Source organism: Papaver somniferum, chromosome 6 (genome assembly GCF_003573695.1).
Source record: "Papaver somniferum cultivar HN1 chromosome 6, ASM357369v1, whole genome shotgun sequence".
In the NCBI taxonomy this organism is placed as follows: domain Eukaryota; kingdom Viridiplantae; phylum Streptophyta; class Magnoliopsida; order Ranunculales; family Papaveraceae; genus Papaver; species Papaver somniferum.
The window spans coordinates 43,849,544-43,876,446 of record NC_039363.1 but is presented as its reverse complement, the minus strand read 5'-3'; the positions used below and the strand labels follow the sequence as shown (position 1 = coordinate 43,876,446).

The following is a 26,903-nucleotide window of genomic DNA, read 5'->3' as shown; positions in this document are numbered from 1 at the left end:
GGCCTTTCAAAGCTTATCTTGATCAATGTGGCATTACTCTTAGAATTTCTTATTAACATACACAACAACAAAATGGTATAGCAAAGAGGAAAAATAGATACATTACTGAGGTTGGAAACACAATACCCTTTCAAGCTTTTCTTCCTAAGCATTTTTGGTTTGATAGTTTCCTTGTTGCTACTTTTTTAATCAGTAGAATTCATTCAAAGGTAATGTTAGGCATACTTTTTATTGTTCTACTCAATGAGTTGCCATACTATAGCTTGCTCAAGGTGTTTGGTTGTAGTTTTTATCCAAATATGACTATTTATAAGAAAGATAAGTTCAGTCTGAAATCTGTCAAATGTACCTTTCTTTGTACAGGTTACAAGTGTTATGATAATTCTACAAGGAAAATTTTTGTTTCAAAAAATGTTACTTTTGATAAGTCTAGTTTTCCTTTTGTTTCCACTACTTTTATAACTTCACAGCCTTGTGAACCTCATGCTATAGTTTTTCCTATTAGTCCTTCTGGTTTTCTACATCTACTACTGCTTGCCAATCAAGAAGACACTTATGCTTTATCTGATTCTTTTTTTTTCTGCTACACAAAAAGGGAATTCTGTTTCATGTCGTACTTTTGTACATGTTTCTCCTAGTCTACTTGTTGTTGTGAATAGATCAAGTCTTGGGATTTCAAAGTCGAAGTCTCTTCATCCAGATTTTGTAGCTCGTTTTACTTCTTATCAGTTAGCTTGTTCTTATTTCTCTCTACTTAACATTCATGCTAAGCCAAAATCTAAAAAATATGCATCCAAATTGCCTATATGGGTTGACATTATGCACAAAGAATATATTGCACTACAAGATAATATGACTTGGATTTTAGCTAAACCAACTGCATATACCAAAATACTTGGTTACAAGTGGATCTGCAATGTGAAGTTGAATGATGATGGTAAAATTGAGAGATTCAAGGCAAGATCAGAGGCTAAGCTTTACTTGCAGTAATATGGGGTTTGAAAATGAGAGGGTACCAAGTACACCATCAAATTTTTTGTTCGGCAACCTGTATGGACAAAACTTAATACAATTACAAGCAGACCAACTTAATGATAACTTGAGAATCAAGCAAACACTTTCTTTATTTAGATAAAACTCTAGTTAGGGTTTCAAGCAAGGGTGTGAGAATTAGTCTTAAAAATACAATTCTAAGAATTTACATTGTCCTCCGGTTACAATGTATAATGACTGTTCTGTTTTGGCAAATATTCCTTTTGAACTATTAGAAAATTGATGTTCATTAAACACCTAAGAGTTTAATCATGATGCATACACATAAGTGTTTTAGTGATCAATGAAATCTTAGAAGTGTTTAAGAGAGTCATAACAATGCTAAACATATTTAAAAAATAAGTCTTTGATCATTTGCTAAATTTTACTGGGACCGTTGGTGAAACGGTTTGTAAACTGTAAGGAAAGTTCACGAGTCAGGGTGTTATAGTTCGCGAACCGAGTTCTCCAACCCTACTCGGCTCGATAACTCAGATGGTTGCGGTTTGTATGGGAGATTTTCAATTGATCCACAAATTAATTCTCAAATAGTAAATTATTTCGAACTAATATTTTTAAAGACCCTTGAGCATCTATGCTTGAATCATATTTTGAGATATTTAACAAGGCAAGCTTGATTCAAAATTTCTTCTTTGTAAATATACTAGAATTCATATGACATATTCTCAAATGATTGAATGGTAAGATAATGAGTAAAATAGAATGGTTCGGTCTTCACATACCTGATAAAAGTAGTTCTCCAAATATCTTCGCCGATCTTCAGTCTTCGAGGGTGATATCTGATACTCAACTACCAAATTCTAACCTAGTCCGAGACTTGAATAAGTATACTAAAAATCAAGATGTAGTTTTGATCAACTACCATTAACAATAAGCTTGAGATAGCAAACTTGTGAGTTCAACCGAGCATTTCTAAAAAATCTCCACCTTTGTCAATTGAGTGACAAAAATATTCAATACATATGGATTCGAAAATAGATAAACTTTTCAGCTCATAATCCACTATGCTTAATATCCTTGGTTCTTCGACAAACGTCTTGAATTCTTCGTACTTCAAGTTCTCATATGGTTATGTATGTGTTCGTTCAGCACATTTGTTGTTGAATATCCAAAGCGATAATAACTTATAAGAATACTCAAAAATATCTGTGTTAGACTGAAAATCACTCTACTCATTGGTTGTTATACAGAAACATAGTCTCGATACCTTCTTCAAAGTTCAATACCGCAACTTTAAAGCAATACTACAGTGATATATTCTCCCTCTTAGTCAATACTTATATCTTTTGCAAAATAGGTAAAACATATAGATCATAATCCACTCTTGCTTACACAATTCTCTGAAAATCTGTATGTTGTAGTAAGATACTCCTTAATAATTCTCCCCCATTTTTTCAACAAAATTGGCGAAGGTGAAAAATTGGGATCATAATGAATTGAACAAAAGAGTGTCAAGGCTAGAGAACACATACCAACTTTTAGTTTAGACTATTTCACCAAGAAACTCGGCGATTTCATCAATGAAATATATAGGTACAAGCATATCCTATACTTCCATATCTGCTCTCCCCATAAAGATATTACGTTTAATCACAACATCAATAGAACTCTCCTACATTTGGTGTCATTCACGAATAAACAACATGAGCGATGTTTACTCTCATAAAAAGAGAATGATTTTCTTGAACATTAACAAATTTACTTGCCAGTTAAGAACAAAGTAGATTTGTATCCCAATATTTTTCTCTCTTCTCTCCGGTTACAAACAAAGAAGTTAAAAATAGCGACCATGTTAGAGGCAATAAGATACAATATTCTCGTGAGAAAAATAATCATCAACAAACATTATTTTTATGCCAGTTACGAACTAAGAGAGCAATTAATGTGATATGACTCAACATAAAAATTATAACTTCTCTATCCATGTACGGACGTAAGGATTAAAGTTCACCACTTATTATCTGGCGGTTATGCAATCAAGGAAGTAAGTAGATTCCCAAAGAACACCTTACGGAATCCTGTAGCAATATATTCAAAAAAGTGTAATCATGGAGAAATCAATACCGCAATTCTCAAAATAGTTTACTCTTCTTTTGCAAGACTTAAGAGCTTAACCTATGAGAAAATATTAGATGTATGTTCTAATCACCAGAATAATAGCAAAGACAAATCTCACAAAATAATCAATACACATATATAATCCTTTTAGGTATTGCAAGTCATATTCCAAAATAAAATTTGACTAAATAGACTTTAAACATGCAAGATGATAGTATTTGGAGTAGTTAATGTAACACATAAAAACTACTCCAAAATCTAGTGTTCCTCCTTAAACAATAAGGATAAATTCCTACAAGGAGTTAACTAGTAAAACGATAGAGATGGAAACAATAAAGACATCTTACTCATGAGACGAAGGAGTGTAATCAACCTCTCAATAATCTTCAAGGTCTTCCTCTATCAGGGACAATCTAGATTCAATGTTCTCAATCCCATCTTCAATTCTTTTGGAAGAGGATTGCATATTTTCACTTCAAGCTTGAAATTTGTTAAGCATCAGATTCATCTTAAGAGTAAACTCATTAAATGAAGATCTTGAAAAATCATTATCATGTGTAGAAACACCTTAGATTGATTGGAGACACTATTATAAGATTCAAAGCGAATTTTCTTAGTACGAAACCGAATAGTCCAAACATTAAGGAGGACAAAGACAATATTGAAGGTTTTCCCTAAAAGAGAAATTGTGAGAAAGAATGAGAGTGTGCTTGTCCTTTTTATAACCTTCAAAGTTCATGAATTTCTTTTCAGTCAAGTTAAGGAACCGTGATGCCTTAACTTCTCATTTTTATAATCTTCAAAGTTCATACTTTTTTTCTTTTTAACCTTACCTCATCCAGTTTTAATTAAACTCATAGAATTGATTATCTTGAATAAACTCTCTGAGTATACCTTTTTATGTTAAATACAAGACTATAGAAGAATACTTCAGTGAGTTTAATCAGACAATTCTACCATCTTTAAGTTATAATTCTCATCCAGGGGTAAGATGAAAACCAATCTGAAATTTATTGCAGGGATCAATTCCTCCCGCTGGGGGTGGATTGAGAGGTTTTTCGAGAATAAAAAAGCTTGTAGATAAATTCGTATCCAAATAAAGTCGTTTATGAACGAAAGGATCAAGAATAAGACCTAATATACCCTAGGACTTTGAGAGTCTCTTCTTGTTTCACAACTTGTTCCTTAAAACTTTGACAGAGCTTCAAAAATTTGACTTGAACTGTTTCATTCCTTTGAGAGTCGACTTGAAAGAGATGTCTCGTCCAATTTCTGAGTAACATTCTTGTTCCAAGTTTGAGATGTGAGAGAACAAGGATTTATCTGGTTCCAGATTTTAAAAAATCATTGATCAAGTGAATGATTCCATTCTTTACATAAGGAACACTAAGATAAAGGTTTCATGTCCTAATATATGAACTGGTGTTCTTCATGTTAGAGCATAGCTCGGTTGAACCCACCAAGCATTGATATGTCAAGTTTGGTTGTCATATTTTAGTGTGTCAAAACTCATCTAAGAGTCGCTTGATTATGTACTAGGTTAGACTAGAAATTCTAGGAATGTTAAGACATACAAGTATTACTCGAAGACCTGAAGAACGTGAAGAAGTAACGAGCTACAATGACAACATCATCCTTCCTCTTGAGGTTAGTAATATTGACTTGAACTGTTTCATTCCTAACGTATCTTTCAAGTTGTGCTATATTGAAAACATAACTGCGAAACTGTATATTGGATATATTACTCTAGTAATGAGACATGATCACATGATCATAGTATTAGGGAATTAGACTTCAAAGTATAACGCTTATCTTTTGAACTTCGTAGATATGACATCGACATATTCTTATGAATGTTGTTATGATTATGTGAATGAGTAATGGTAACGATTTCATCCTAGGAAATAATGTTTTACATTTGTTTAAAGGAAGTATATTCATGAACTTATTTTATGAATCGAAAGGGAAATCGCTAGGCTTATTGGTACGGCTATTCATTGCAAATCTTTGGATTACCAATGTGCGTGAGATGGTAGAACCGATCGTAACTTTGTTATGTATCTTGGTACAACTAATCACAATGCCTGAGTTAAGATTTGGTATGACTAGTTTGATTAATTAGTGTAACCGATCCTAAGTAATCACCTGAGATGGTGTGATCGGTATTTGTAATTGGTTCGGCCGATCACACAGTGTTGTGTAATCGATTCTTGTAATTGGTGGAACCGGTCCTAGTAATTGGTGTAACCGATCCTGGTAATTGGTGTAACCGATCCTAGTGACTGGTGTGACCGATCACAAGCAATACCATGAGTATCTGATAACCGGTCCTGGTAATTGATGTAACTGATCCTGGTAACTGATGTAACTGGTCCTGGTAACTTGTGTGAGCGATCACAAGTGTTTCCATAATAAGGTATAACCGATGCTAGTGATTGGTAGAACCGATTGAACCCATGTATGTGATTTGATATTTGATCAATCACATAGTAGTCTTGGAATACTGGTGAACCAATTCTAAACTTGTTTGGAAGTGTGGTATAACCGATTCCAAGAATGTAAATATGAAAGATGATTTACAGAGAAAAGATGTAAACATACTTTGAACATGGATAGTAACTCTTATCATTTATTCTTCAAAGATATTCCTTAGTATTCAAGGAGATCCTGTACCGAAATTAATTAAGAATCTTTTAATTAAGTTTTTTGGTTATATATGCTTTTAATGACCAACAATTAAATGCATATCTCTAGAGAATAAAAATGAGTAATGTGAATTTACTAATTGGAGATTTTCTATTGAGAGATTTCGGAAAATGTTGGACAAGCATTTACTGGAATTATGAAAACCGAATCTTTCCATTCATTCATTGCATATCTTGAGAATATTTTCTTTTTTGGAAATTCCTTGGAGTCCAAACATCCTTGGTTTATAAATACCTAAGTTTTCCTTTCTAGCAAACTATACTAAGAGCCATGCAAACTTCATCTTTTTGTTATTTCTGGTGGAGCCGTCTATCCGGAGAGGAAAATATCCTAATTAGGCGAAATCTCTTACGACCGCTTATTTAAAGACTTATGTGTGATCAAGAAGCTCTATGAGTACCGTTGGTGGGAAACTAGATAATTGCAGTATTATTAGTTTTCGATTGATTTGATTGACCAACGGTTGTTGAAACTTTGATTGTACCTAGTTTGTTTATTCTTGGGAATCTTCTCTTATGATATAAGCTACTACACCAAACTCAGCGTTTAGCAACCCAGATTAGCAACAGCATTAGCGACAAGAAAAATCTGTTGCTAAATTTTAGCAACGGATGTGTCTTGTTGCAAATTTCGCAACGCAAATATGCTGTTGCTAGTAGCAGCTGCGGAGATCATAAGCATGCGATTCACATGCTTCCAGGTAACACTTTTAAACTATTCTTCCGCCCATATTTCTGACATCCTTGTAGGTGTATGAATATACTTCCACCCCCTTGACCCCTTTGACTTTAGACAATTCTTTTTTCTTTCTCTCAGAGCAGAAACTCGAAGCAAACCAGTAACCTTTCTTCCCCAACCGTCTTTCTTCCCCTATCTGCAGTTTCTCAATCTCTACTCTTCTAATTCACCTCAGTCTCTCACTCGTTATATCTGGATTTCTTCTTTTCGTTCTTGTTTAGATTTTGTTTCTAATTCATGTTATTTATAAACGACGAAGAACACCTAAAACCCAGATGCAGACTCCTCTCCAAACATCATCATTGGTTGAAGATGATCAAGATCTGGGTGATATGAGGTGACTCTTTTTTCTCTATTATTTATATCGAATTTCCCCAAAATTTTCAATTAGGGTTCCCATTTTTTTTTGTAATTTCGAGATTTTTGAACTGTAATTTCAATTAGGGTTTCATTTAAAGTTAGCATTGTTTATCTGCTTTTAGTGGTTTTGGGATCTGTTTTTAAGAAGCTGCTCATCTGGCTACTTATTTTTGCAAAACTTACTTTAGCTACTTATTTTTGCAAAACTTACTTTGGAAGGGATTATTGGATTGTTCCGATTTGTCCTTTCTTGAGTCGCTTTAAATCTCTAATCACTCTGCAGGGCAATGCTGCATTCAAGGGAAAGCAATGGAACAAATCTGTAAACTACTATACCAAAGCTATCACGCTGAAGGATTCAATCGCAACCTACTACTGCAACCGATCTGCTGCTTATTTAGAATTAGGATGGTAAAGCATGGTAACAGTATTTAGGTGGTTACTTTCCATAACTAGAAACCACCTATTTCACTTTATGTAGCTACCAAGAAGCTGAAACAGATTGTACAAAAGCAATATCAATTGATAAAAGGGTAAATGCAAACCTCGCTGCTCTACTCTCTCATTTGAATTTGTGAAAATGAATTGTACTCAAGTTGACCATGATCCAACACGTCTAACTACAGCAATTTCTTTGAACAGAATGTGAAAGCATATTTAAGACGAGGAACTGCAAAAGTAATGTTATTCTGCTAGGAAGAAGCTGCTGAAGGCAAAATACCTATTTTTATTAGTGAAGTAACCATGTCCAGTTTGTGTCTGGGATGTTACAATTGGTTTAACGACTTCAATTTCAACTAGTTCATTAAGGGTTCAATGCTTTTCGGGAATTTATGAGCAAGTTTTCCTTGAATCTCACAAGACATTGAGACTTCTACGTGCTAGTTTTCAAAGTTTGTCAGTTAGAATTAATGAATTTAGGCTTCACCCATGTTGTTTGTTATTTCTGTCGTCAATCTTAAACTCTCTTCTTGCAGATTTCAAGCATGCTCTCGTCCTTGAACCACAGAAAAAGGCTGCAAAAGTCGCAGAGAAAAGACTCAGAAAATTAGCAGGATGATCTCATTTTGCAGATGATGTACTGTATATAGTCGAGAGAACTTTTAGGTACCAAATCCAGCTCAGTCTGGAAAATTTTGTGTTTACTGCCTGCAATTTCCGATGGTTGGCCAAACAGGTGATTTTGTTCTCGATTTGTTCTACAATTTTTGATGTTTCAGAATACTCTGATTATGTCCATGCTATTCTTGGTACGAATTGTATAATTGATTTGTTATGAGCACCTTGTTGTGGTTGGTACTAACTGGGGTGTTGGTGATTGTAATTCAGCTAAAGCTATAGATGAATATGCTATTTTTAAGACCAAAGATGCAGAGTCGAACCAAGAAGCAGAGAAGGTGGATCCAAGATTGGAGGCTACTGTAGAGAGGATTTTAAGGAAGTATGTGGGATGTTTATTTCATTTTTAACTATATCTTTAATTTTAAAGGAATAGACATTATAACCATTTTGGTTTCATACAGGTGCATCTTGGACCAAAAATTCTGACAAGCTATCGGAATTGCGATTGAGTGCAGAAGGTTGGACAAACTTGAGGAAGCTATTAGGTGTGATAATATTCCTGTAGCACTTGATTATTGCATAAATCTCTCTCATTCCTTTGTTTTCCTGAAAGAATGCCACAGTGAGGTGCGAATATTATTTATTTCATTTTTTTCTTCGGAAATATGGTTCAAGGATCTTTTTGGTACATCTCCTAATCCATGCTGAGTTGTTAACTGAATTAAAAAGGGGTCTTTTTCTGTATCTTGAATTTTAGGGTTCGTAGGTGAATCGGTCACTGGTGCTACCCACTTTCTAGTTCAAAATATTTATTCTTGATAGTTACTTTGTATAATATGTTTTCAAGTGTCTTCCCTGCAATACGGTGAACTTGTTATTGTATGCCTTTTGTAATCTTTGATACATGAGCATACCTCCTTGTTTATATTCAAGTTACCTGCTTATGTTTATTCATTTTTTCCTAATTGGACCGCCGCAAAGGGCAACCTCTTGGTTTCCTACCTGTGAAGTTTCCTTGGAAGAGGCTGAGGAGATTAAGAAAGTGCTGTCAGTTAGTGGTATGTCTCATAATGTTTTGATGATCGTGTCCTGCACATTAAAATCATTTTTACTAGTAAATTCTCATGTTGTTTTGGTGCTTAAATCTGCAGGTTATAAGTGAAGATGGGAAGAAAGTCAGGCGTCAAAATCCAATCACCGAGTCAGATATGGAAGAACTGCAGGTCGTATCACTAACTACTTTGTTGTTTTTGATGTATGTTAGTTGTTGTATCATGGAGAGTAAAAGTACATGTTCGGTATGCTTTTCGTTTTGAGTACCCATATCTTATCGTGGGTTGTGAATGCACAACACTACTAGCTTTTAGATTAACAATATTAGACATGGTTGGCCATTGACACTTTTGAGTTGATAACTCTAATATTCATTATCTAAAAAAACTTTCCAAGGTGTAGTTATATAGGTACATGTAATTTCTCTAATGATCAGACATTTTAGGAACAGTTAAAAAAGACTCTACCAACTATTTCTATTTATTGAATATCATAATTTCACGAGTTTCTGTTTTGAAATGCTCTCTTGGTTTACTGTGAGATCTGACTGTGATAGTTTATTTCCTTTTGCCAGTGTCAAGACAATACGTACCTGCCAGCCGCAGCTCTCTGACGATGGTGGTTGTGCTTCTGCAGCATCTAAATCGAGAAAGTTGAAAACATGCTTTAAAGTAATAAGGTAATAAGAATATCTCCTTTTGCAAATCTGTTGAAATTCGATGCTCCTCCAGCTGTTCAAAGGTTTAGATGCTTTTCAAATTATGAATCATTATTCGTACGTCTAACTGTGGATTCTGAAATACTGTGACAGATCAATACAAGTTTGCCGCCAGCGGATACCAGACCTGATCTAAGCTGTCATACTCATGACGATCAACTACAACTTTTCAACAAGGTAACTAGAACTTCTCTTACTTTCTTGTTTGTTGGTTGAAGAGTAACAGTTTTAAGTTTTTAACATGTTTTTTTGGGGATGTCATGGCACATTGGCGCGTGCTAAAGTATATATGTCGAATTTCTGATTCATGTAGACCATCATGTTGCCTAATTAAGGTTATTTGGATATAAGTATACTCGTTTGGTTGGACACATTAGAATTCGTGAATACAACACAAGAGATATTTTGACGCCCTAACAGGTCAAGTTGCAGGGTTGGGTACAGGTACTGGGTCTGTAAGCTTGTTTTAGTGGGATCTGCAACTTGAACTGTAGGTGCAGGATCTCAAGAGAGTTGTGACGTTAATAAAATCTTTGGCCCGTAGACTATCATTTCTACTTGAACATCTTTACATATTATTGTTATGTTGTGTGTGGGTCTTGAGATCATAATTCTTCTCTCATGAGGTTTATCATTTTATGATTGCTCTTCCTTTGCTTGAAGCCTTATTAGCAAGTACGTGAAATTGATTTTTAGTGGGTTTATGTTCTTTCTTTTTTTTCTGTTGTAGATAGTACGCAAGGGGATCATTCAGCAGCCCACATCAAATCTCTACAGTTAATCTGGATCTGCAAGGTATGTAACTAGTTGGTGTTTTTCTGCTTATACTATGAAGCTGCTTCTCTTTTTTGGTATGGTCATGTTCTTGAGATCTCTGAAGAGTTGCTAATGTAGTTATCGGTGTTTGCAGAAAATAGTTGGTGTTGAAGTGCTTTCGCTCAAAGCTGTAGCTGCAATTAGGTATACAATTTTCTAGTTACAGATTATGTTAACATTGTATCTATTTACTGCTTCCACGTAGAACATTGTACGTCAATTACTGATTTTGCCGTCTTTATCATCTCAGTAAGTTGTAAAACTTGTAAACATTTCTATCTTCTACTGTGATACTTTTAAGTCAACCATCCATTAATGAATCTTTTTTCTTTGATGAACTTTTGTATGTCAATCATGAGACATTCGTAGTTCAATTTATATCTTGATTGCATGTTAAATATGAGAGCTATTAGACTGAATCACCAGAATTGGATGAATCAGGGTATTTGATGGGGAGCTGGGTAATTGCAGGGAAATATTGGGGGAAAATCGATTGTATTTTTTTTGCAGTTGCAAACATTTAGCAACGATGAATTTATGTTGCTAAATATGAACCAGAATAATTATATCCAGTTCTAATAAAAATATCCCGGAATAGCTCTAAAATTAGCAACAGATTAGCAACTGCTTAAGTTCGGTTGCTATATTTAGACTTCGCAAAGGACGATTTTTGTTGCGATTGCAGTTGCTGACCGAATTTAGCAACAGAGCTGGAGATGTTGCGAAAATCTGCGACAGGGTGTTTCGCAACGGCAAAAATCTGGTGCAACGCCGGTCAGCTACAGAAAGAAGCTGTTGCTAAACGCTAAATTACTTTTTGTAGATCTAAAGACATCTTGTGATAATTCATTGTTAACATTAACAGACTTCGTTCTGTGCATCATTGATCACAAGAGATTCAAGTGGTGTTGTGCATGTGTTTAATTGAAGATTAAAGAAGATTTGAAGACGAAGAAGATTTCTTATTGGTTTCTCATATCTTTGTGTTGCACAAACCTTGATCGGATGAGATCCAACTAGAATCGGATTATTCGATTGATAGTTGTGTGAGATCGGCATTCTCTATAAATCTCTTTGAGATTTAGTTGGATTGAGTGCGAATCTAAACTTGGCTACTTCAGTAGTTTTTGGATGGATTGATCTAACCAGGCAAAGGAGTTTATTATCTTAAACAGAAGAGCCTTTGCATATGACTTGAGATACCTTACCTTAAATAATCAATAAAGTTGTTACTGAAAAAGTGAGGGTCTAACAACCTCACCCAATAATTCTCTTAGCAATCTGTATGGACTAACTCCAATATACTTTTAAGAGAATCATCTAGACAGTCAAACTCAATCTTAATAAAAAGTATATCAAGGAGTTATAACTCAATTTCTCGATTCAGTACTTACTCAAGCAAATAGAAATCTGCGATTCTAATTGAACACAAGAGAAATTAACTTGAATGGTACCAAAGACCAATGTTCAAGTATCAATCAACAACCAAATGTTGGATTTACAAATTGATCGATTCAACGCACAACCTGTGATATTTCAATTATATAACAAAATATAATGCGTAAAAGAAATAACACAGACACCAAAAGTTTTGTTAATAAGGAAACTGCAAATGCAGAAAAACCCCGGGACCTAGTCCAGATTGAACACATACTATATTAAGCCGCTACAGACACTAGCCTACTACAAACTAACTTCTATCTGGACTGTAGTTGAACCATGATCAACCTCACACTGATCCAAGGTACAGTTGCGCTCCTTGCGTCTCTGATCCCAGCACGATAATACGCACTTGATTCCCTTAGCTGATCTCACCCACAACTAAGAGTTGCTACGACCCAAAGTCGAAGACTTTAATAAACAAATCTGTATCACACAGAAAAGTCTATAGAAATAAATAAATCTGTCTCCCACAGAAATACCTACAAATTTTGTTCCGTCTTTTGATAAATCAAGGTGAACAGGAACCAATCGGTAACCCGGACTTATATTCCCGAAGAACAGCCTAGAATTATCAATCACCTCACAATAATCTTAATCGACTAGCGAAACAAGATATTGCGGAATAACAAACGATGAGACGAAGATGTTTGTGATTACTTTTCTATCTGGCTTATCAGAGAAATTAATCTCGAGCTAATTTTACAATTGTACTCAATACGATAGAAACAGCAAGATCATATCACACAACTAAAGAGAAAATAGTTGGGTCTGGCTTCACAATCCCAATGAAGTCTTCAAGTCATTAACCTACATGGTCTCGATAGAAACCTAAGGTTAAAGGAGAATCAACTCTAGCTTATACAACTAGTATCACACAGGAGGTGTGGGGATTAGGTTTCCCAGTTACTAGAGTTCTCTTTTATATAGTCTTCAAATCAGGGTTTGCAATCAATGCTACCTTGGTAACAAAGCATTCAATATTCACCGCTAGATGAAAACCTTATTAGATTCAAGCTAATATCTTTCAACCGTTAGATCGAATCTTATCTTGTTATACACAAATGAAATGCACGTTCATTTAGGTTTGTGTAACCGTACCTAAACGTGTACACCTAGTTGGTTCAACAGTAGTTAACCAAATGGTTAGCCATATGAGCACTTTCATATCAACCATATTCATCTTCACCATAACTAGTTCAAATGACTCAAAAGAACTAGTTAGAGAGTTGTTCAATTGCTTAGATCTTATAGAGGTATACAATAAACAATCGAAGCAAAATCGGTTTTGATTCACTCGAATCGATTCATGAACATTATAGCCACGGTTTTCAAATTGGATTCCTTATTATATAAATGTTTTAGTTCATGAACAAACCAATTTTAGGAAGTAGCACACTTAAGTATGCATACAGGTATGCATACTTAAGTAATCGGATTTGAGTTTGTTTTGGTTTTCAAACTCAACAGAAATTCACGGACGTGAACTTTCCGCTAGTATGCGTACGGGTACGCATACTTTGGTAATCGGATTGAGTTGGTTTTTAATTCCAAACTCAGAAGAAATTCATGGTCGTGAACTTCCTCCAGTATGCATATGGGTACGCATACTTACCCAGTCTCCATCAACCATTTAGTACACACACAAGTATGCATACATTTGGTTCCCGGTTTTGGATTTATACACTAATGTGCGAACATACTATATACTTATATCCAAAGATGGTTACATATTCCAAACTCTCATTTCAATCATTGAAACATTCTTAGAGGATGTTATATAGCGGTTATTCACACATTATTTTTCATCAAAGCGATTTTCAAAAGATTGAAACAATCAACATGAATTTCGTCACTTGTAAAGATGAACTTGTCCAAAGCGAAAGCTTGCCAACACATATTTCGAGAAATAGATAAGCGAGATAGACCCCACTCGAAATAGAAAATGTGTATAATCAAAGTCTATATAGCAATACGACTTTTGTCTCAAGATAGGAGATAAAGTAGATAGACTTTTGAGTGATAGATAAGTTTAAGTCTCCACATACCTTTTAGTCGATGAAGTTCCACCAGTTCTTTGAGTAGTTCTTCGTCTTTGTATGATGAACATCGTGGAATCTAGAGCTCAACTACGCTTTCTATCCTAGTCCGAGACTTAGCTATAAGTAGACTAGAAATCAAGACTTATAGTTTTGGCAACTAAAATTAACAAACAAGCTTGAGATAGAAACGCTTGCGAGTTCGACCGAGCAGTGCTCTAACAGTTACCAAACAGACTTGTTGTTCCTTTACTGTTTGAAATACGATCCAAAGGAATTGTTCCAGTGCGTGCACCCATCGAAGTCGGAAGCGTAGGGTTATACTGAGGAAACTAAGTGAACTAGGTGTAGTTCGAACATCGTTAAAAGGTATTCCTAAAACCTATACTCCTTTTAGTAAGCATTGTTATTATTGTGGAAATAAAGGTCATATGCAAAGGGGTTGTAAAATTCGAAAGATGCGAGATGCTCTATCTTTTGTTTCAAAAGAATTGCATAAATTTACCTCTAAAAAGCCCTCAGATCACCATTGTCCTATTTTGAGACAAAATAATTATTATAGTAATTCAAATTCCTATCCTAAAAGGAGTATTCCTAAAAGAAAAAATGATAGAAAGGTTAATGCCTTTGTCAACAGGAATATGAGATCTGATGTTTCAGCTTGGAAAAATGCAATGTTGCAAGAGATGAATGACCTTCATTCCAAATCCACCTACAATTGGATGCCAAAGTCTGAAGTAAAAGCTAAAAAGGGGTCATCTAAAATAAACACTAAGAAAAAAAACCATGTTGTAATCTTAGATAAAGATGACTATGAACGTCTAATCTTTAGACTCAAGAAGGATTTAAAAACATCTAGTGATATTGATACACTGGTATCCGTCAACATCTGCTACAAAGCAGGAAACCGAAAAAGGATGTCCGAAAACATCAAGATAGGTCGTGTTTCTCTGATGCTGAGCCATCAAGTGCTCACCTTAATAATTAAATGTGTTAATCGGAATTTCCCAAGTTTTGTGCTCGGTTTAAATAAATGGGAAGTTCTTAAAAGAGCACTAAGAATATAAGAAAAGTATAAAAACTATACTTGACTTGTCTGTATCATGAACAACTAAAATATCTTCCTAAATTTGGAATTCTCTTCTGTTTTAGAAAATTACTTTCGTTCTGAGGAAAGTTCATGATAAAATTGTGCAAGATATATTCGGACTCTCTTGAAAATAATATTTTGGAAAATCCTTCTTGTTTTTATTTCCGAACTTGTGTATTTTCACGACTATTTTTATCAAATAAAAATATCTTGTTAGGTGTTTTAAAACTTAGAAACCAAGTTTTATTTGGTATATAAAAACATCTTAAGAACCCATTCTCTCCTTCACGATTAATCTACGGTTCAAGATGGGTGAAAATACTATTGATATTGATTCTCAATTATAGATGCTTGAAACTTGCCTTCCTGCTGAGATTAAATGCTACTTCTCAAGGGAACATAAGGAGAATCAAATATCTTTGGAGCTAATGTTTTTCTTAATGCGAGACTTTGAAATTGCTCGTGAACAATTGGAAGCATCTGTAAAGAATGAGGAGTGGCTCGAGTCGAATCTTTTGAAGTTGATTGTGGAGGTGAATCTATTGAAGATGAGACTCAATCATCTGAAAGAAAGAAAAAAAGATTCAAGAACTTGAACGCTGAAGAAACCTCGGTGAACAATCAGAGCACTTCTAGGGATTAAGAAAATAGACATCAGTCATTGATTTACTTCGATTATTGTATAAGGTCTCTAATTTGAATAAAACTATCAATTATTTATGAATAAAATTATTATTTTATAATTTTTCTTGTGATAGTTTCCGATTACATAGCATGTGCATGAAAGTCTATATTTTTGCTATGTGTTTTCGGTTTATGAGATGTCTGATTTTGTTTTTCATTAACCTTAATATTCGATCTCATATGTTGTGACCCTTATGGTTTGTGTGGCTTTATGATTTAGCGGCATTAAGTTCTAGACCATGTTGGTAGGCTTTATCAAAGGATCATAAGGTGTTCCGATTGAAACTCATATGTGAAAAGTCACAATATGTTGAATCAATTTGTTTTTACATGAGTTGTGCTTAGCATAACATATGTGTTTCGGGTTTTTAACTTTTGTTATTGGCACGCATTAGTTAAAACTATTTCAACCTTTCTCTGGTAAAGGTTGCCTTTGTTGTTTTTGTTCTTCTGGGAGGATGACAACACACTGTGGGACAGTTCTTATTTGAACTTGCGCTTAATGATATATCTTTCTGGGGAGAAGAGGCTGCAGAATCTGAGGTAACGAATTTGTTAGTTACTCGTTTTCCTGTTTAATAAAAGCCTATTTATATTGCATATATTTTGCTTTTGATTAACAAATTTTCAGTACAATTGATATATTCTATTATGATGTGTATGGATGTGTGTGTGTGATTCAATTGTTTCCGGTTACGAAAAACTGTGTCAATCTATTTGGCTTATTGTTTGGTATCTTCTTTATTGATAGGTATCAAGTGTTTTTGTTTCACGAAATTCGGTGCAATTGCGGTGATATAATGTCTATGTTTGTTTCAATTGCTTCCGGTTAAAAAAATGATTATGCAAGTCAATTTATTTTGGTTTGAATCTATTGTTTATGGCTTAACGAAATATGAGACCATTTGTTTAGTCCAAATCGATTCCGGATAATAGAAAATAAGTTAATTTTGATCTTAGTTAGACTTATCAAATTGAAGGATTCGGTTATTCAAGTCTAATCGAATGCCTTGACAAGAAAAAACTAGTTAAATAACCTAGTGTTTGTCTTGTCTAAAGGGAAAGGTCTAAGTTATTGTCTGAATAATTAGAACCTGATGAGAGAAATAAAGTTAATTCTGATCTTTATTTTGGTCTTATCGAAATAAGAGATTGTATGTTTACAATCGGTTTAACAAGTCGAATTGTTAAACTATTAGGGAAAATTGCTTCGGGAAATTGTTTCCTTGATAACATATTAAAACTAAATTACTTGTAGTTTCGGTTTTAATATTGGTTATCTAAAGTGGTATGTGAAACCTTTGTGTTTAACTCTTATAGGTTGTTTACAAGTCTTTTATATTTGTAAGATCCTTTCGGTTTGACCTATATTTGCTCGAACCTTTGTCATTTTGTGAAAAAAGGGGGAGAAATATATGGGATAAACAAGTGATTTGCAATCACTAAGGAAAGGACAATTGTGCTTAAATTTTATATCTAACGAAAGAGTAAAGCATTAACTAAGGGGGAGAAACATATCATGTTGCTGTAATCACTAAGGAGAAACACTACATAGCGTACCTTATGTGATGTTTGTAGTAGTTTTGACTACAAAAGAGGAATAACAAAGATGTTCGGATTGAATATCTACCTATCTTACCTTTAGGGGGAATATAAGCTTTGTTATTCAGATGTCAACATCGGCATTTACTGATTGAATATATGCAGGTTATTGTGTTGTTGAAACTTGCAATCAAGCGTATGTATAATGAATTCTTGTAATTTGTTTATCCACATGTAATAAGAGTTTTGTCACTAAAATTGACAAAGGGTGAGATTGTTAGAGCATAGCTCGGTTGAACCCACCAAGCGTTGGTATTTCAAGTTTGGTTGTCATATTTTAGTGTGTCAAAAATCATTTAAGAGTCGCTTGATTATGCACTAGAGACAACTTCATTTAGGTTAGACTAGAAATTTTAGGAATGTTGAGACATACAAGTATCTCTCGAAGACCTGAAGAACGTGAAGAAGTAACGAGCTACGATGACGACATCATCATCCTTCCTCTTGAGGTTAGTTATATATTTGACTTGAATTGTTTCATTCCTAACGTATCTTTCAAGTCGTGCTATATTGAAAACAAAACTGGGAAGATGTATATTGGATATATTACTCTACTAGTGAGACATGATCACATGATCATAGTATTAGGGAATTAGACTACGAAGTATAACGCTTATCTTTTGAACTTCGTAGATATGACATCGACATAATCTTATGAATGTTGTTATGATTATGTGAATGGGTAATGGTAAAGATTTCATCCTAGGAAACAATGTTTACATTTTTTTAAAGGAAGTACATACATGAACTTGTTTTATGAATCTAAAGGGAAATCCCTAGGCTTGTTGGTACGGCTATTCATTGCAAATCGTTGGATTACCAATATGTGTGAGATGGTAGAACTGATCGTAACTTTGTTATGTATCTTGGTACAACTAATCACAATGTCTGACTTAAGATTTGGTATGACTAGTTTTGATTAATTAGTGTAACTGATCCTAAGTAATCACCTGAGATTGTATGATCGATATGGTGTGACCGTTCACAGAGTGTTATGTAATAGATCCTTGTAATTGGTGTAACCGGTCCTAGTAATTGGTGTAACCGGTCCTAGTAATTGGTGTAACCGACCCTAGTGATTGGTGTGTCTTATCACAAGAAATACCATGAGTATATGATAACCGGTCCTGGTAATTGATGTAACCAATCCTGGTAACTAATGTAACCGGTCCTGGTAACTTGTGTGACCGATCACAAGTGTTTCCATAATACGGTATAAACGATCTTAGTGATTGGTAGAACCGATTGAACCCATGTATGTGATTTGATATTTGATCAATCACATAGTAGTCTTGGAATACTGGTGAACCAATTCTAAACTTGTTTGGAAGTGTGGTATAACCGACTCCAAGAATGTAAATATGAAAGATGATTTACAGAGAAAAGATGTCAACATACTTTGAACATGGAAATAACTATTATCATTTATTCTTCAAAGATATTCCTTAGTACTCAAGGAGATCTTGTACCAAAATTAATTAAGAATCTTTTAATTAAGGTTTTTGGTTATATATGCTTTTAATGACCAGCAATTAAATGCATATCTCTAGAAAATAAAAATTAGTAAAGTGCATTTACTAATTGGACATTTTCTATTGAGAGATTTCGGAAAATATTGGACAAGCATTTACTGAAATTATGAAAACCGAATCTTGGCATTCATTGCATATCTTGAGAATATTTTCGGTTTTGGAAATTCCTTGGTGTCCAAACATCCTTGGTCTATAAATATCTAAGTTTGCATTTCTAGAAAACTATCCTAAGAGCTAGGAAAACTTCATCTTTTTGTTGTTTCTGGTGGAGCCGTCTATCAAAAGAGGAGAGTACCATAATTAGGCAAAATCTCTTACGACCGCTCGTTTAAAGACTTATGTGGGATCAAGAAGATTTATGAGTACCATTGGGGTGAAACTAGATAACTGCAGTGTTATTAGTTTCCGATTGGTTTGATTGACTAACGGTTGTTGAAACTTTGATTGCACCTAGTTTGTTTATTCTAAAGAATCTTCTCTTCTGATATAAGATTCACTCAAACTAGATGGAAGTATCGACAAGATCTTTAGAACTGTTTGTAGATCTAAAGACATATTTTAGTAATCCATTGTTAACAGACTCCGTTCTGTGCGTGATTGATCACAAGAGATTCAAGTGGTGTTGTGCAGGTGTTTAATTGAAGATTAAAGAAGATTTGAAGACGAAGAAGATTTCTTATTGGTTTCTCATATCTTTGTGTTGCACAAACCTTGATCGGTTGGGATCCAACTAGAATCAGATTTATTCGATTGATAGTTACGTAGGTTCGGCATTCTCAATGTATCTCTTTGAGATTTATTTGGATTGAGTGAAAATCTAAACTTGGCTATTTCGGTAGTTATTGGATAGATTGATCTAACCAGGAAAAGGAGTTTATTAACTTAAACGGAAGAGCATTTGCATATGACTTGATATATCTTATCTTAAAGAATCAATCGAGTTGTTACCAAAAAGATTTATTGTTCCTTTACTGTTTGGAATACGATCCAAAGGAATTGTTCCAGTGCATGCACTCATCGAAGTCGGAAGCGCATGGATACTGAGGAAACTAAGTGAACTAGGGGTAGTTGCTTGGTCTCAACTATACGAAGTTGGTTTAGTTTTTGTATAGCGGCTTAATTATGAGAGTATTCAATTCTGGACTTGGCCCCGGGGTTTTTCTGCATCTGCAGTTTTCCTCATTGAAAAAATCTTGCTGTGTGATTTACTTTTATATTTCCGCAATTATATTTGTTTATACAATTTGAAGTAAATTACACAAACGTTAACTTCGATTTACTTGATAGTGATCCTATAGTTTTGGTTAAGTCCGAACCTGCTATCAAGTAATCAGACTTTGGTAGTCGTATTGTCTCGATCTCGTATCCATAGACAATCACACAAAGTGTGAATACCAATTTGTAGTACTGCCTTGACTTTGTCCATAGACAATCACTTTCGGTAAGAGGACTTATAGGTGGATAAATAAAGATTGTGGTGTATTTGGGTACCCTCGTCTTTTCACTTCATGACTGCTAATAAATGAATTTGGCTAGTAAATATGTTTAGACGAGGTGTGGTGATAGTTGTTTTTAGAATTTCTCGACCTAGATCGATTCTTGTTTTTACGAACTTTAAGATCATGAATAAGTTTATCAGACTTAATTTTTTCCTTTCTTATTTTATCTAACTCATGTTCCATCATGTCAACCCTTTTAAAGATGGGTTCTTATTCTAGTTGAAAGCTAATCTTCGTTGAGTGAATTTCTTTAATCAACAAACTGATTTGTTTTTTTGGAGTAGGATGACAGTTTTGCGTGGAACAGTTAGAACTTTTAGGAATTGGAACATGATCGTCAGCAGAATAAGTAAGAAGATCAGCCTTAAAAGAGGTGATCTTCTGGACGATAGTCTAGAGTAGCCATAATGGCTTTGGATTTTTTACAGTAATCCTTGTTTGGACAAACAAAGATATGATGTCCATAACTAAGACACTTAGCATAATGGAGAGTTTTATTGTTGATTCAAATTTTACTATCCAGAGCCCTTTTTGTTTGGGAAGAATTTTTAAGGTTTTTTATTTTTATCCATCTAAGAGTTTTACTAATATGTTTTCCAAATAATGACAGAGTAGAGTTTAAGATATTCTCATCTTCTTCAACAATTAGTTCAGACAGAGATAGTCGGAGTCATCCTCAGTATTAATAACATCATTACTTGATTTGAGATCACCGACTCTTTTACTATGTTCGAGACGGAAAATCTTTCACTTTCCAGCCAAGGTGCTTCTAAAGAATGTGGTAAGATCATTTACTTCTATAACGACATGTTTTTTAGACTCATATCGAGTTAGTAAAGATATCATAATTTTCATCACAATATCCTTTTCAGGAATGGTGTTCCCTAGTGCATGGAGAGCATTCACTATTTCTGAAAACTTATGATTAAATTCCTCAATTGAATCTTCATCATCCATATGAAGGATTTCCCAAACATAAGTTGGTTTTGAAGCCTTGCTTATTTCTCTGCGGTGTTCCCTTCAGATACATTTTCTAGGATATCCCAAGAATTCTTTGATATAGTGCACGTAGACACATGATGTTGAAGATCTTGGTTTCTGACATGGATAATAATGTTCAGACCATCAGAATTGTGTTTAAAATTACTGATTTCATCATCGCCATATGTAGCTATATCTTTTGGAACAACAACTGTTCCCTCTCCAACCATTGGAGTATTGTAACCTCCTACAACAAGAACCCATGTCATGAAATCACGAGCTTGTAAGAACAGTTGCGTAACTATTCTCCACCATAAGTAATTTGTGTCATCGAAGGCTGGTCGTACGTTAATCGAGATTGCACTCTTGTCCATAATTTAGATCGCCACAAACACAGACTTGTTAGGTATAAAGGTGTTTGCTTGCTATCAGATTTCGCGCTGGAATATAATTGAGACCGAATCCACCCTCTAAGCGATTCAGTTGCAGTCGCACTCCTTACGTATGTTGAATCTCATAAGGTTCTATGCAATTGATTCCCTTAGATGATGTCCTTTACAGCCTAAGAGTTGCTTCAACCTAATTGAAAACTTTTGATACCAATCTGCCTTCAACCTATAAGCCTATTTGATTTCCCTTCAGATCACAATCCGGAAAACTTACACTCACTTAGATGAGAAGCCTGGATCTTTTACTACCTTTCAAGAAAAATCTTCAACTTATCACTTAAGAACAGTTTACAAATATCTATTTTGGGGAATCACAAAGTCTGGGACGAAGAGAACTTTGCGATTTCTATCTATATTTCCTGAAAGAGATTACAAGAGCCTCGATAACCAAAAAAAAAACAAGATCATGATATACAAACTATCAAGGTAAAGATAGTCGGACCTGGCTTCACGAATCCCCAAAGTGAAGTCTTTCAGTAGTAGACCTAATTATGTTTCTCAGAGGAAACCTAGATCGATAGAGGATGACTCTAGCAATCAACTAGGAAACAAAGTGTAGGGGATTGAATTTTCAAGTTGAAAGGGCATCTCTTTTTATAGATTTCAAGACTGAGGGTTGCTTAGAATTCAATTTAAGATAACTTGATAATCAAGAAAACACTTTCTCCTTTTAGATGAAAATCTAGTTAGGGATTCAAGTAAGCATGTGAGAATTATTCTTGATAATAAAATAGAAGAATATACACAATGGTCCGGTTACGGAACCGTGTACAATGACCGTTCTGTTTTGGAAAATATGCCTTTCGAACTTGTGACGCCCCAACCTAATCAGCTGCTTAGCTAATAGGATTACAACCTAATTGATGCATCAATACTAGATTACCGATTTTAAGAACCATAATCATAAAAAATGCTAATAACATAATCCCAAACTCTCTGATATTATATAAATGAAAGTCTTTCGAGTTCTAAGATCATATTGATGTGTTGTTTACAGAATAAGAAAGAATACATATAGTAAAAGATACACATCATCACTAGATTCGATAAAACTCTTAGCTACGAAACAGATATCTTCGAGAGCTTCATTTCTTCTGTTTACTGAAAACTGAAGTGGGAACAAGTGAGCACATCATCCCAAATGGTGGCTCAGTGGATATCATTATGACATTCAATTAATCACTAACATGCATCACAATTCTACTAAAGAAAACGATAAACATCTTTTACACACAACATAGAGCAGAAGATTGCTTCAACTCATATCCCCAGATATTGCGTCCATCGTGGCAATATCTGTGAAAGATACACCTCCGATGGATCTACGAGAAACGAATTAAACAACCTAAACATATGTTCTCCTAACCCCGTCTCACTCAATGGAGAAGAAAATGCCAGGAATAACTCCAGTCTCAAATGATAGCAGGAATCCAGGTATCATAAAGTATTATCATGGAATGCACACACCTAATAAATCCCAATGCCACCATCTAAGTCTAGAATATAATAAGGTTTTGATTACTATGATATGACCCCGCACATCAGGTTCACAAAAGGCCAAATCATTATTTGTAGACCGAAGTCTCCAAATAATAACCATATCTAGTCATGAACTTAGAATTTATTCCTAAGTCAAGGTCATAGTAACCCAGTCATACTACTAAGACTGAACAATCAAGTATAATATGCACATGAGTGACTTCCCCAAAATATAAAGTATATATAATAATCAACCGGGGTAAAGCCGGACTACTAGGTAATATTCAACCGGAGTAAAGCCGGACTACTATCTTAATACAATAAAATGTGATAATATTTAACCAGGGTAAAGCTGGCCTACTGAGGTAATATTCAAACAACGTAGCATTGTCCTACTAAACTTAGCCAAGAGCTATGGGAACACAGACACTCTTCATGGGGAAACCACACAACATATATCACATAACATACCCATTGAATTGCAACCAATATGCTTACACATCATGCACGTAGATGAAAGTATCTTAATGATTACAAGAAGGTTACAAGAGTTCCCACCTGTTTTCAATGACAATCCATGCCTACCTCAAAGATGGGGTCATCCTTTGAATCGATCGTTGTCAATATAGACTAACTGTTAATCATACAAGTACTCTTATAATCTGGCCAGTAGGTTCATACAATGTTCATAAAATAATACAACAGACATCTCTAGTTAATGTCCAAGTGAAATAATATATGGTTCTAGTTTTATCAATTATTTTACAACAAGTAATTTAGTGTTCTAAGCGTAAATCAATATCTACTTAATCCGAATAGGGTCGAATTGGGTGTCATCGGAAAACTCTACAACTTTGCAGAAGGAACCGAAAGCTAATTCGGATCTTAAGGGGTCCAAAACATCAAAGGAATGAATCTGGCCCTATTACCTAGCCCGTGGGTTGATTGAACCGGCCCGCCAAACCGGCCCACTAACCCGGTTAATCTGACTTGGTCTGAATTACGAGTCAACTAGTCTGACTTACTGAGTCAACACAGTCAAATCGGTTTGACTCTCTGAGTCAACTCAATGACTCACTTCATCTTCCTCCCAAATTTTCAAGAATTGGATTCAGCACAAGGGGTCATTTTTTCGAAGACTCTAATTCATTCATTTTTAATCGAAAGAGAGTTTCTTGTCTCTATAGAAAGATCCCATCTTCCTCTACAACTTTGTAGTTTTGATCAGAAGCTAATTTCATCTTTAACCTACCCTAATTCGTCCATCAAGGCAGGAAGTCACTGCAAATCCAAGTATTTTCAGATTTGATGATAAAGACCAAAATCATCATATTCATCTCAAGTCCAAATCAAGCAAACTTGGTCTCTAATCGAAGTTAAAAGACTCACCTACATGTATCTTGCAAATTTCAAGGCCAAAACACAATTTAGGTTAATCAAATTCGTGATCCAAAACAAGGCAGAAAGTCTCATGAAATCACGATCATCATGATTATTTAATTTTGATTGATTTCAGTTTATTCTAGCATTTAAACGAACACCCAATTAGTTATTCAGTTAATTAAGTAAGTTTAAAAGGTTACCTTGGTTATTTGAATTGATTTAATCCTAATCTCCATCATAAAACTCACTATTTGCATGAACATCAAGAACACTTTCTTCTTCTTTCTCTTCTCCCTAATTCTTTAGATGTGATATCTTTAAACTTCTCTCTGTTTTTATGTCTCCGATTTATAACTCTTCTACTCTCCTTTCACAATTACCATCATCGTCAACATCATTATTAACTAACCTTCTCTTCTATCTTATCATTAGCATCTCTATTGTTCTCTCGATAACTAAACCTCTATGTATTTCTTACTCCATCAATTTTCAAACTTATCAACAAAGTTTACTTTCTAAATTCTAATCAATTAAGAAATCTCTCCATCTCTATGTCCTCTCACAAACTGAACAGCTCCACCTTATCTCACGTGAAGGAGACAAGTTTCAAAGGTATTATAATACTAAACGTGAAAAATACTAGAACCACTCTACTATATGGGTTCAATATTTAGAAGCCCTGCAAAATGGATCCTCCACTATCAACTCCATACTTTCAATTTTTAATAATTCTAGGTCCAGAACTTTTATTTTTGGGGTCACGTTTTGAATTCTTTCAGATTGCTGACGTCAGCAACTTTTTTAACAAATCTAAAAATACCAAAAATAACCTCCAGTATTTATATTCGTTTTATAACAGAAATAGAAATTCAATTCAGTTTTTTTATCCCTCTCTTCTCTGCTCTCGTTTATTTTTCTTCAGTAGCGGAATCAGGTTGATTTCTTTTACACGAATCGTTGCATTGAAGAACAATGATTCGTTAGTTTGTTGTTGTGTTGAAGACGAGAGGAAGAACAAGGATTCGTTATTGTTTTTCTCAATTTGTTGATGTTATTCACTGGATTTCAGATCTGACGAGATTGAGTTGATGCATTGAAGAACAACAAATAGGTTTGTATCAATTTATCTTTTGTGTTTGTATCAAATAGGTTTGATTCATTAGTTTTTCTGAGTGATTGTTTGATTTCTATCTTCTACTGATTTTGGATTTTTGTTTTGTTTCAATTTTGTTGAGCCTGAGAAGAGGAAGAAGACAGGTTGGAATAGAGAAGTAATCAACATAGGTGTGTTATCGATCTAGTTTTCAGTTTCATTGATTTCGATTTTTATGATTTGGATATAGTTTTTTAATTTTTTTGATTTGGTTTGATACCGAGTATGTTTTTGTTGTTTCTTACGACAGGTTTGGTTGATACTGAGAAGAGGAATAGAAAAATCATTGTTTCAGAAGAAAGAAAACAACAAATCTAGGTAAGAATTTTATTTTATTTTTGATTTCAGATCTGTTTTCAAAAAAAAAATTGAATTATTTGTTGTTCTTGCATGTCTGATCTGAGAATTTGTTGTTTACTGTTTGTTGATACTGAGAGAAGTATGAAGAAACAATTTTGTTTCAGAAGAACAACTTCAAATTGATTTAGACATACTGTTTTTTTGTTACAGTATGTGTAACTTGAGGTTACACATATATATCTTGTTGTATTTTAAGCATGTGTAAGGAAGATGCAGATATAATTTTGTTTCAGAAGAACAACAATTTTGTTTCAGAAGGAAACAATTGATGTAGAGATGACGTTTTTTAGTTACAGCATGTGTAACTTTAGTTTACACATTGTTTAAGGGTGAAAACAGTTTCTGTTGATTTTGGTAATTTCGAGTGTGTGGGTGATAAACGAGTCTAAACCCTAAACAATGTACTACAAGGGAGTACTTTGATTTGAGAGATCAATCTGTACAAATCCGGCCTAAACCAAGAAATGGTCGTTCCAGACTTGCTTCGGTCACAAAGTGAAGGAGAAGGGTTGGTCTAGGGAGGGAAGCGAATAGAGTGTTGAGACCAGAATAGTTGATTCGGGAAGAGTAGTTGTTTGACGACTTGTATCAGAAAGTGAAAAGCTAACAGATGGGAAAGATAACAAGTGATTTCTGAGTGTTGTATTC

The 26,903-nt window shown here is 34.4% G+C and overlaps 2 long non-coding RNA genes across 3 annotated transcripts; both read left to right on the top strand.

Moving 5' to 3' along the window:
• The first annotated feature begins 6,666 nt into the window (after positions 1 to 6,666).
• On the top strand, positions 6,667 to 7,624 carry LOC113285617. The gene is made up of 3 exons (XR_003328798.1): positions 6,667 to 6,892; positions 7,199 to 7,448; positions 7,558 to 7,624. It is a non-coding gene; the product is annotated as an uncharacterized LOC113285617 (long non-coding RNA).
• A 13-nt stretch (positions 7,625 to 7,637) lies between these two features.
• On the top strand, positions 7,638 to 10,865 carry LOC113285616. Of its 2 annotated transcripts, XR_003328797.1 has the most exons (9): positions 7,638 to 8,092; positions 8,245 to 8,356; positions 8,439 to 8,522; positions 8,959 to 9,035; positions 9,129 to 9,200; positions 9,605 to 9,709; positions 9,842 to 9,925; positions 10,479 to 10,543; positions 10,659 to 10,865. It is a non-coding gene; the product is annotated as an uncharacterized LOC113285616 (long non-coding RNA). The 2 variants fall into 2 exon arrangements; XR_003328796.1 differs by having other exon boundaries at positions 8,439 to 9,035.
• The last annotated feature ends 16,038 nt before the right edge of the window (positions 10,866 to 26,903 follow it).